Below are 11,673 nucleotides of genomic sequence, written 5' to 3' on the forward strand. Positions count from 1 at the left end.
AAAATCTTGCCATAATTATAACTATAAACAAGATCAAACTTACATAACCTTAGAGTAACTACAAAAGACTAACTATATGGTTTTGAAAAAAGATAAATTTAGCTAATATTAAAATGAAAAAAGTTTCTCCAATAGACATTATAAATAGTACTTCAAAATTAGTGCTCTCTATCTCTCCACTTTTGCTCTCTATTTTTGGATAATCTGCTTCATTATGCATTTAGTCTGTAGGTTTACCAAGTCTATTAGATTAGCCTACATTTTTTCAGCAAAATTGATTTTTGAGAGTAGCTAAATCATTAAATCTGGCTAGTCTTTTTAGCCAATATGTTGAAGTTGCTTTAAGTGTGGCAAACCGTCACAGTTGAGGCAACAGGCAACGAACCAAATAGACCCTAATGACGTGCGCACGAGGTTAGATTTATGACGTGTTTGACGTGGCTCTGCTCCACCTCAGAGCGGCTCGACTCAAAATCTGGGTAGAGCAGCTCTGCTCTATAGTTTAAATTGTTTTCTCATAACCCATTGTAGTGACGGGTAAATAACTCTAAACTCCACACATGGGTTCCTTTTTTTAGAGTTTTTGCAGTAGCAAAAGATGTGCTCCGAAACATCTTTACTACCTCAAAAAACTCTATAGAATTTATAACTCTGAAGTTACGGTGTTTGATAGACTTTTATCAACTCCTCCTTTAAATTCTGTTCTGAAGCCCTGCCAAACAACAAGAGTAGACTGTCTATTTGGGGTTGGCCTGAGTGGGGATACTGTCACCGCTTTCTCTTGTGGCACCCCGCAGCCTCCGCTTTCTGGCGAGGCGAGGCGAGGCGAATCCTGAATCCATCTGCGCTCCGTTCCGTTCCATTTTCGCATGTGTGTTGAACTGAATGACGACTCCACTCCTTGTGTTTACTAATAACAATGCTAGAATAGAAACACCGAGACCTGGAATTCTGCGGCTACAGGCTATGCTATGGACCAACTGTGCTGAACCTGCAGGCTGCAGTTCCTGATCTCTCTCTCCAGTATTTTTTTCGCATCCTTTTGCACTCAGCGTACATTCTGCATGCGCCTCGTGTCGAAACAGGTTTGTTCGTACTCGGGGAGCGCTTAAGCTTCACGAGGCTAGGGGCTAGCTGCACTGCACAGAACTTGGCTCCAGTTCCAGCCTACCTGGCCTGGCCTTCTCAGGCACTGCCAGCAAGAACGCTGCTATACAACTGCGTGCATCTCATCGCTCACGCAAATGGCGCGCGCTGGAGTTGACGAAAACTCCACTCATGAGCACGTGCCAGCCGGAGCAGCGAGCGTGCGCTCTTCCTGACGCTGCGCCCTTTCGCATGATTGTTCCATCTACAGGCGTGCGGATCATCACGTACGTTGGCGACCAGGTTAATGATGCAGAAAGTGCCGTTTAGTGGCGACATGATAACTCAAACTTGTGATTAAGTAGATTCCCTCTACATACGTTTGCCCTTTATAATGAAAAGCAAAAGGGTGATGAGCAAACTAGCTAGCTAGGTTAAATATAGTTTTGCCTAGATCTGTAACGAGATGCATATGGACGGTGCTTGCTCGTTTCAGGGAAGGAGGAAAAAACGCTGAGTGCATGCCGTGCTTGCAGTGCACTTCCAGTACGTGCAAGTCTAGTATGTTTTTTTGTTTTTGTATGGTTTGCTCTCGTGTCAGGTTATCAGAGTATCAGTATATTCTGTTCCACGACATGCTGCCGTCCGTACGTTTTGGCTTGCAAGTCTCAAAACGTTGTACTCGCTGAAGTTTTGTATACTTGCTAAAGTTTAGAGATGCATTTTTTTCCCTAAAATTTAGTGCACATGGTGTACATATTAAATCATAAACTCATCTTTGATCTAACGTCCCTAGTTATCTGGTACATTTTGCTAAGGACTCCGGCCTCCGATATGCATGGCAGGCTGTAGTGGTGGAATGTGTTATTTAGTAGATGCTAAACTTTAGCACTATAGAAATAAACAGGCCTATCAGCTAATGTGAGAGTGAGACCTAGCTTAATTTAGAGGGCTAATCTACCGAGATCAGTAGCTGTTAGTAGTAGCAGCATAGGACAGCACAGCAGTTAGGGGAGGAGTCTCTCTGAAAAAAGAATTGGCATGGTCAAGGATTGCGGGTTCCTTGAAAAGGTCCGTTGGGATATATACGTATACTAGTTAGTTGCCCGTGCGTTGCGACGGTACACGAACACCGTTGATAAAAGCATTAATAATAATTAATCTTGGATCATTTCATGAAATGTGCTCTCCCGACAGAAGGAAAAGGAGAAAGACCCATTCATTTTTTATTCATCAATTAGAACAAAGTAGAAGCAACTAAACACCATATAAGCTCATATATCAAACCCATATATTGTCTAATAGCTACACCTGTGATCAACAAGATGTTATTAATCAATTATAAGACTTCATATAGATACGTGATGTGTCAATACTAATACGCCATTTTTTTCTCAAAAACAATGATAACCAACGTCGCCGGTACGGAGGAGGTGAGGCTGGGGTTGGACCTGAGCACGATCTGCTCGAGCGAGGACGATGACGTGAACAGCGCGGGCGGCACCGAAAACAGCCGAAGATGGAGAGCGTCCAGAGGTGCGGCAGGCCCCACAACGAGGCGGGGTCGAGCCTAACCCTGGGCCTGCAGGGCGGGGTGGCGACGTCGGGGCCCAGGTGGGGATGTAAGAGCATCAAGAATAAAAAATAAGCTCCAGTATTCAACAAATGGCGCAGCATAAATCACCTTCAGCGGTAATCCTTCCAGTGATACAAGTCATTGAAGTTTTCCATAACATCTGGCAAACAAGCTTCAAACTTCGTTTGGAATGCAGATGCGTTCTTCACAGGAGCGCTACTATTATGAAGAATGTCAGACACCTTTGTTGCATAGGCCGAGCAACCTTTGTTGGAATCGAGGTCTCCTTGAGTGTAAGTATTCTGTAACAACCTCAACAATCTGAAATACAAGACAATGAACAATGAGTATTCATGCAATGGGGATTACAGAAGAGACATCATGTGGAAATGAAAAGCCTAAACACAGTAGATTTGTCTTCACAAGGGTTGTCTTCCAAACAAATCAGATATTATGTGCCACAGTAGATTTGTCTTCACAAGAGACCTCTTATATAAAATAAATCAGATATTATCAGTCAACACAAAGGTTGTCTTCCAAACATCCAGTCAGTCAACTACGAGTCTGTGGCACATGAATCCATTAACTATATATTACATAGGCTCATTGTTGCTGACACATAATCAGTAAGCTATTAACTGGTATCAATGTGGGTGACTAGGTGTATAGATAAAAAAAATAGTGTTCTAACAGAACAGCCTTTTGGCATCAACAGAACAACAATTTAATGCTCTGCTTACATATAACAGTTACTTACCCTACTTCTACCAACAGCAAATGTGGATTCATTTTCACGTTCAGGGCTTCTGTTGGATGACAAAGGAGGTGGGACCCACCTGAAATGCATATTTCATTTTTTGTCAAGAAAGTCAATAAGGAGATATCATGCATATTCGTCCTATTGAATATCATTAATTACTGTGCAAACTATTACCTTCCACTTCCTGTGATCATGATGTATGGTTCTGTTCTCCATCGTCGTAAAGTATCCCCCTATATTACAATATCACAAGCTGTTAGCACTCTATCAGCACAAACATTTTCCGTACTTAATTGAAATTTTATGGATGTAATAAATTGTGACTTGGTTCTCAAAAAAATATTCCAGTCATAATATGGTCATAGATATAAAGTTCTATTGATCAAGAAAAACAGCATATACACGAGAACGAGATCAAATGTGCGTTTGACATGATTCCACACTATTTAAAATCATGTATCCTTACAATGCCTCTACCTAAATACAAGACTAACCACAGTTAAAAAAATGCAATCCTTATACTACAAATTGAAGGCATACGTAATATTTCACGCTTCTAGCTAAAAAAATCATGAACCGTTCTCCAGGTACTTCAACCCGTTCTGCACTCTTGGGGCCACATCATCCTTCGACCGTAGCGGAGTGGAGGCAACGTTCTTGAGTACTGCAGCATACAGGTCGAATTCGGCCTTATACTTGCGGCAGCTAGCCTCGATCCACTTCTCCGCGAGGCTTGTGGAGACGCTATCTTGGCTGTCCCTCTCGTGCTCTTCAACCGCAGGCCTTATCTCGTCGTACAGGGCATCGATTTCAGAAACGGACTGGTTCTTCACTTCCTGCAAGATTAGATGGATCATTACATGGTGCATGCGTCTTAAACTTCAGATTGTTCGCCACGACTACACTGTTTCAAGAGAAGGGAGTTCTGATCATAGTCATAGCAGACCATTACCTCACAGTACAATATTTCTTCGCATGCCACAGACGATGTAAGCCGGTCGCAGATATCTGGGATGTCCAGCTGTTTGTGCACAATGCGTTTCGGTTTCCTGCCACGGCGTTTCGGCGCGGGCTTCACAGGGACCAACGCTGAATGGTTGTTGTTGTTCAGAGATCCAGTTTGGTTCGCTGCTGTCGGTCGTGTTGTGCGGCCGGAAGCTGTCTGTAAGGAAAATGGACCCCGGGCCTTTTGGCTAATTGAGTTTTGGTGTTTGATGAACAACACAATCCGTGAACTAATAAGTTTTCTAGTGTTTGTGTTTGTAGTTCACAGGATGCAAAGAGAATTGGACCAAGGCAATGAGGATGCAACACCTCAAAAGAAGACATAAAAAGATGCATAGGAGTCCAATACTCAAGAACAAAGAAGCCCGAAGAAATCAGCGAAGAAATCCAATATAAGGGCTGTCAGCCAGCGCCTGGTGGCGCACCGGACATTGGTGTCCGGTGTGCACCGGACTGTCCGGTGAGGCACCGGACAGTCTGCGCAGAGAGGCCGCAGACAGGCGCTCTCTGGCTGTAGCACCGGACTGTCCGGTGTGCCAACGGGCAGACGGCAACGGTCGGATCCAACGGTCGACTGCTACAGGCGCCAACGGTCGGCTGACGTGGCGTGCACCGGACATCTACTGTGCAGTGTCCGGTGGTGCACCGGACTGTCCGGTGCACCCGACGATAGAAAGCTGCTGCTTTCTGTCCAACGGCTAGTTGGGGGTGTGGAGGCTATAAATACCACCCCAACCGGCCATTCTCAAGTGTGAGAGCCCAAGCAACATACCAAGACACATAGTGCATATTTCCAAGAGCTCAAACACCCAAGTGCTTAATAGAATCACTCGGTGATTAGCGTAGGTGCTTTGCGAAGTGCTTAGGTTAGTTAGACCGCTTTAACGCTTGCTCTAGGTGAACCCTAGTTAGTTGAGTGAGTTTTGTAAAACCACACAACCCCTCGGCTCTTGCGTGAGTCGTTGTAAGTGTACCGAGTGGGGCGAGAGTCTTGCGAGACCGTGACAACCGCGTTTGTGTCACGGCCGCCACCGTGTACCGGAGGGAACGAGGCCCGCGGCGTTTCGGCCGGAAGCTCGATAGTGGAGACGGCGGGGAGCGTCCGAGAGGAGCCGGAAGCGGAGCACCACTTGCGCGTGGAGAAGGCCCGCGGCTCTCTACGGAGTTACTCGACCGAGGTGCTTGGCCCTCGCGTGGGCTTCCCTTTGCGTAGGGGCACCAACGAGGATTAGTCGGGGACCTTGCGTGGTTCCGGATACCTCGGTAAAAATACCGGCGTCATCCACGAGAGTTTGCTTCTCTACTTAGCTCTTTACATTCCGCATTTACATTAAGCATTTAAGTTTCAATCTTGCAGTCATACTTATTTAGTGTAGATTGAAACTTAGCCTTTGCGGTAGAGATAGCAACACTTAGACAAAACCTAGTTTGCACATTCTAGTTTGATTACTTGCATAGGTTTTGCTCTAGGGATTTAATTGTGGCCTAGTTTAGTAAAAGTTTTAGAATTCCTAATTCACCCCCCCCCTCTTAGGCGTCACCCGTTTCCTACAAGTGGTATCAGAGGCCGGTTTGGCTCATTTGAAACGCTTTAGCTTCACCGCTAAAAGAGCCGACGCTTTTTAGAGGAAGGGATGGATACCCATAGGCCACCACACTTCGACGGCACTAACTTCCCATATTATAGTGCTAGAATGGCTTGTTACCTAGAGGCCGTTGATCTAGGTGTTTGGAGAGTCACTCGTGACGGGATGAAACCCCTCAAGAATCCCGAGAAACCCACCACGAGTGAAGAAAAAGAAATTCATTTAAATGCTAGAGCCAAAAATTGCTTGTATGAATCTCTTAGCATGGATATTTTCAATCAAGTATTTACCCTAAAAACTGCTAATGAGATTTGGCTAAAATTGCATGAGCTCCATGACGGCACATCCAATGTCCGTGAGCAAAAACATTGCCTAGTCTTAAATGAGTATAATTCTTTTGCTATGAAAGATGATGAGCTTGTTAGAGACATGTATTCTCGCTTGAATCTAATTATCAATGAGCTCAATTCTATTGGCATTAATAAGCTAGGTGATGCGGACATTGTGAGGAAGATTATCTCCCTGCTACCACAACAAAGATATGGGAGCATCATCACCATCCTTCACAACATGGAGGACTTAAGCAACATGACCCCGACCATTGTGATTGGGAAAATCGCGGCCTTTGAGATGTCGCGAAAAATGAGTCGGGGAGAGGAGCCAACTTCCTCAAGACCATATGCTTTTGCATGTGATGAAAGGAAGGGCAAAAAGAAGGCTCCCACTCCAAGCTCCTCAAGTGAAGAAGAGGAAGAAGAAGAAAGTGATGATGATGAAGATAATCAACCATGCACATCATCCTCCGAGGACGAAGAAACGATCCGACGCGTCGGAAAGGTAATGGGGATGATCCGCAAGATTAATCTAATGGGTGTGCCCCTGCAGGTCGAGGATCTTCTCTTTAACATTGACAGGAAAAAGCAAAGGAAGACAGGATGCTTCGCATGTGGGGAGAAGGGTCACTTCAGGGACAACTGTCCAAATATGGCCAAACCCAAAAAGGAGAGGAGCAAAGGCAAGGCGCTAACAAGTGTTAGAACTTGGGATGATTCTTCAAGTGAAGATGAACCTCCAAGGACACGCAGCCACCGGTCCTCGTCACGATCATCACGGTCATCACACAAATGCCTTATGGCAAGAGGTAACAAAAGCATTCCATCCTCTAGTGATGAAAGTAGTAGTAATGATGAAGGTGAGGGAAAGCCCTCTCTAGATGAGCTTGCGGAAGCCGTAGAATTTTTCCAGGATGTTTGCACTAAGCAAAAAGCTCAACTTAAAACTTTGAAAAATAAGTTGGTTAGCTCTCAAAATGATTACAAAGGTTTGCTAGAAAAATTTGAAACTTTTGCAAACTTAAATAGTGAGCTATCAACTAAAATTGAGCTATTAGAATCTAGTGCTCCATCCACTGCTACCGATGATAGCCTTATTAAAAAGAATGAAAAACTTAAGGCTAAGTTAGCTAGCTCCCAAGAAGCTATTGAAAATTTGCTAGAGAAAATGGAAATTCTTAGCATACACAATAATGAGCTAACTACTAAGCTAGAAAACATTGGTAGCACCCCAGCAGCATCTTTAGTTGAAATACCTGAAATAATTAAGAAAGATGCTTCTACTTCCTGCTTTGATTTAATTGATGATTCTAACCCCTGCAACCAAGTCGTTGTTGAGAATATTGTTGTAAAGACATGTTCGGATGAGGTTGCAAAGGAAAATGAACAATTAAAGCAAGAAGTGGCTCGCCTTGGCAAGGCTTTGTATGACAAGAAAGGCAAAGCCAAACAAATCCGACCTTCACAGGATAACACCACTGCGGGAGTGAACAAGCCTATGGAGGGAGAAACTGTGATTTGTAGACTATGCCACATGGAAGGCCACAAGTCTTTCCAATGCAAGGCGATGATCGGGGATAAACAAAGGCGAAAGCTCAAGCAAAAGCCATCAAGCAAAATCTCTAACACCTACATCAAAAAGGTGAACAAAAAGGATGCTACACCATATTTGATCAAGAAGAAAAAGAACGGAAAGGTGATAGCAATCAAGGCCAACAAGCAAGCCAACAAAGGAAAGGGGGCCAAACGCATCTGGGTGCCAAAGGAGATAATTTCAACCATGAAAAGCACCAAGAAGGTTTGGATCCCAAAAGGGAAGTGAGTGGACCGAAGGTCCTCGGGAAATTTGGAGACTTGGCAAAATTGGGATGTATATCATGGGATACATCATATTGGATCAAGTTTATTGCCAAGTGGATTAGTAAAAATTGTGGACCCAAATTTCCCACCCATGACTAAGGTAACTAGTTTTATTATACTTCTCGTTTTTAGATATGCGTATCTATTTATCTTTTATCTAGTTTACCTTTCTTGCCTAGTATTATATTTGTTATGTATTTTTGTTTAAAATCATACTAGGTAAATCATATGGTAGGATTGCTTGTTTTTAAATTCATATACTTAAGCAAACCTACATGGCTTAAAATGTTTATTTAAGCACGGCACATAGCTTCTATATCACTCCATAGTAAATGATGCATCAATTGAAAATTTTGATTTCTACAAAGTGTATCATTTAACTTATATGTGCCAAAGTTTGGATTATGGATAATTTGCCCCTCTTGATATCAAATCAAAGTGCATGTCTCCTACAAGTATTCAAAACTTGTATGCACACCTTTAGGGGGAGGTTACTCTATAATCTAACACTTTGAGACTAACACATTTTCAAGTCTATTTCATGTGATAGTCTTATTGTAAGGAAAATAAGGTCTCCGGAGAAAGACAACAATCTTCCACTGCAAAATCTCCAAGAACTCTCATGTCTCTCAAGCTCGCCATTGATCTTCAATTGGTATCTTTTGAGACTACATTCAGTATCATTTACATGTCTTCTCCAATATTTGATTAGACTATATTTCATATCATATGCTTCCATGTTGCTAAAAATGCATAAGTAGTTAACTCATATTCTATTACCTATGCATAAGGGAAGTTAGTCTTTTCAAATCATGACTTGCACCTCTAATTTTCACATGCTTTTTCCTAAGTAGAGGATCTCTGTCAAGGGGAGTATTTCTTCATCTCTAAAGGGGGAGAAAAACTCTTTCTAAAGGAGACAACTCATTTAGGGGGAGTAATCTTTTGAGGACTCCTTCAAGTGGTATCATTCACACAGTTTAATTTAATATCCTTCTGGTGATATCATTTGATACAATTCTTGATGAGGGCAAGCTTTTATTTACTTCCTACATGCTTTTAATGTCTTCCTTTTCGGTGGTTGATGCCAAAGGGGGAGAAGTTTAGGGACCAAAGCAATGAAAACATATCAAACACCAAACACCACTAATTTAAAATTTTATATCTCCAAATGACTTTTTCAAGTGGTTTTGGTTATTTGGTCCAAAAATAGGAAGTAAGTGAATTATGGAGTTAGGGGGAGGCTTAAGTCCATAATATCACATTGTGGGGACAATCATGCATCTTAGCAAGTAGATTGCATATTTTCACTCAAATACTTGTATTATTTGCTTGCTTTGGTTGTGTTGTCATCAATCACCAAAAAGGGGGAGATTGTAAGGAAAATGGACCCCGGGCCTTTTGGCTAATTGAGTTTTGGTGTTTGATGAACAACACAATCCGTGAACTAATAAGTTTTCTAGTGTTTGTGTTTGTAGTTCACAGGATGCAAAGAGAATTGGACCAAGGCAATGAGGATGCAACACCTCAAAAGAAGACATAAAAAGATGCATAGGAGTCCAATACTCAAGAACAAAGAAGCCCAAAGAAATCAGCGAAGAAATCCAATATAAGGGCTGTCAGCTAGCGCCTGGTGGCGCACCGGACATTGGTGTCCGGTGTGCACCGGACTGTCCGGTGAGGCACCGGACAGTCTGCGCAGAGAGGCCGCAGACAGGCACTCTCTGGCTGTAGCACCGGACTGTCCGGTGTGCACCGGACTGTTCGGTGTGCCAACAGGCAGACGGCAACGGTCGGATCCAACGGTCGACTGCTACAGGCGCCAACGGTCGGCTGACGTGGCGTGCACCGGACATCTACTGTGCAGTGTCCGGTGGTGCACCGGACTGTCCGGTGCACCCGACGACAGAAAGCTGCTGCTTTCTGTCCAACGGCTAGTTGGGGGTGTGGAGGCTATAAATACCACCCCAACCGGCCATTCTCAAGTGTGAGAGCCCAAGCAACATACCAAGACACATAGTGCATATTTCCAAGAGCTCAAATACCCAAGTGCTTAATAGAATCACTCGGTGATTAGCGTAGGTGCTTTGCGAAGTGCTTAGGTTAGTTAGACCGCTTTAGCGCTTGCTCTAGGTGAACCCTAGTTAGTTGAGTGAGTTTTGTAAAACCACACAACCCCTCGGCTCTTGCGTGAGTCGTTGTAAGTGTACCGAGTGGGGCGAGAGTCTTGCGAGACCGTGACAACCGCGTTTGTGTCACGGCCGCCACCGTGTACCGGAGGGAACGAGGCCCGCGGCGTTTCGGCCGGAAGCTCGATAGTGGAGACGGCGGGGAGCGTCCGAGAGGAGCCGGAAGCGGAGCACCACTTGCGCGTGGAGAAGGCCCGCGGCTCTCTACGGAGTTACTCGACCGAGGTGCTTGGCCCTCGCGTGGGCTTCCCTTTGCGTAGGGGCACCAACGAGGATTAGTCGGGACCTTGCATGGTTCCGGATACCTCGGTAAAAATACCGGCGTCATCCACGAGAGTTTGCTTCTCTACTTAGCTCTTTACATTCCGCATTTACATTAAGCATTTAAGTTTCAATCTTGCAGTCATACTTATTTAGTGTAGATTGAAACTTAGCCTTTGCGGTAGAGATAGCAACACTTAGACAAAACCTAGTTTGCACATTCTAGTTTGATTACTTGCATAGGTTTTGCTCTAGGGATTTAATTGTGGCCTAGTTTAGTAAAAGTTTTAGAATTCCTAATTCACCCCCCCTCTTAGGCGTCACCCGTTTCCTACACTGTCGTAGGAGGTGTTGCGTGTGGCATGCGTGGAGTTCTGCAAATATTGTAGTATTAATTTATCGGCTACACATTAAATAACTAAAATGTAGCACTTTAATTAGACTCGAAATCCATATCCAAATTGCATAGTCTGTCCAAATTCACATACAGATAATGAAAATTGTGAGAGGTAATTACCTTTTTCCAATCCTCCATCCTCCTCCTACTCACTATATCCTTGCATCGGCCCTTCCCTTTCAGGTCGCTCTCGATCAAACTACTCTCAAGCTGCTGCAGAATCGGATAGAGAACTGCTGCAATGGAAGAATGCTTATGAGAATTCCAGTCCAAAGCAGATTGATGCAGGGGTTACAACACGCCCATATAGGCAAGAGACTACCATAGAATTCCCTAAGGCTTGCCCGCCTTTCATATGTCGACACTGAGCTATCTCCATCAGCATAAACCTGCGAAAACAAAACATAACAGATTTTAATGCATGAAACCCAAGTCTCCTGTACAGAAAAATATATATAAGAGGTCCAGATTTCAGAACCACATACTGCAATTTTACCTTGCAATAATCAGTTTATCCCGTTGGAGTTCTTATATGTTTTAGTAGTTCTTCTATATGAGAAAAAACTGGAATACCTAGGAACAGATGTACGAAACAGCACACAATAAAATCAAGAAACGTGA

This window comes from Zea mays, chromosome 6 (assembly GCF_902167145.1).
Source record: "Zea mays cultivar B73 chromosome 6, Zm-B73-REFERENCE-NAM-5.0, whole genome shotgun sequence".
NCBI classification, from domain to species: domain Eukaryota; kingdom Viridiplantae; phylum Streptophyta; class Magnoliopsida; order Poales; family Poaceae; genus Zea; species Zea mays.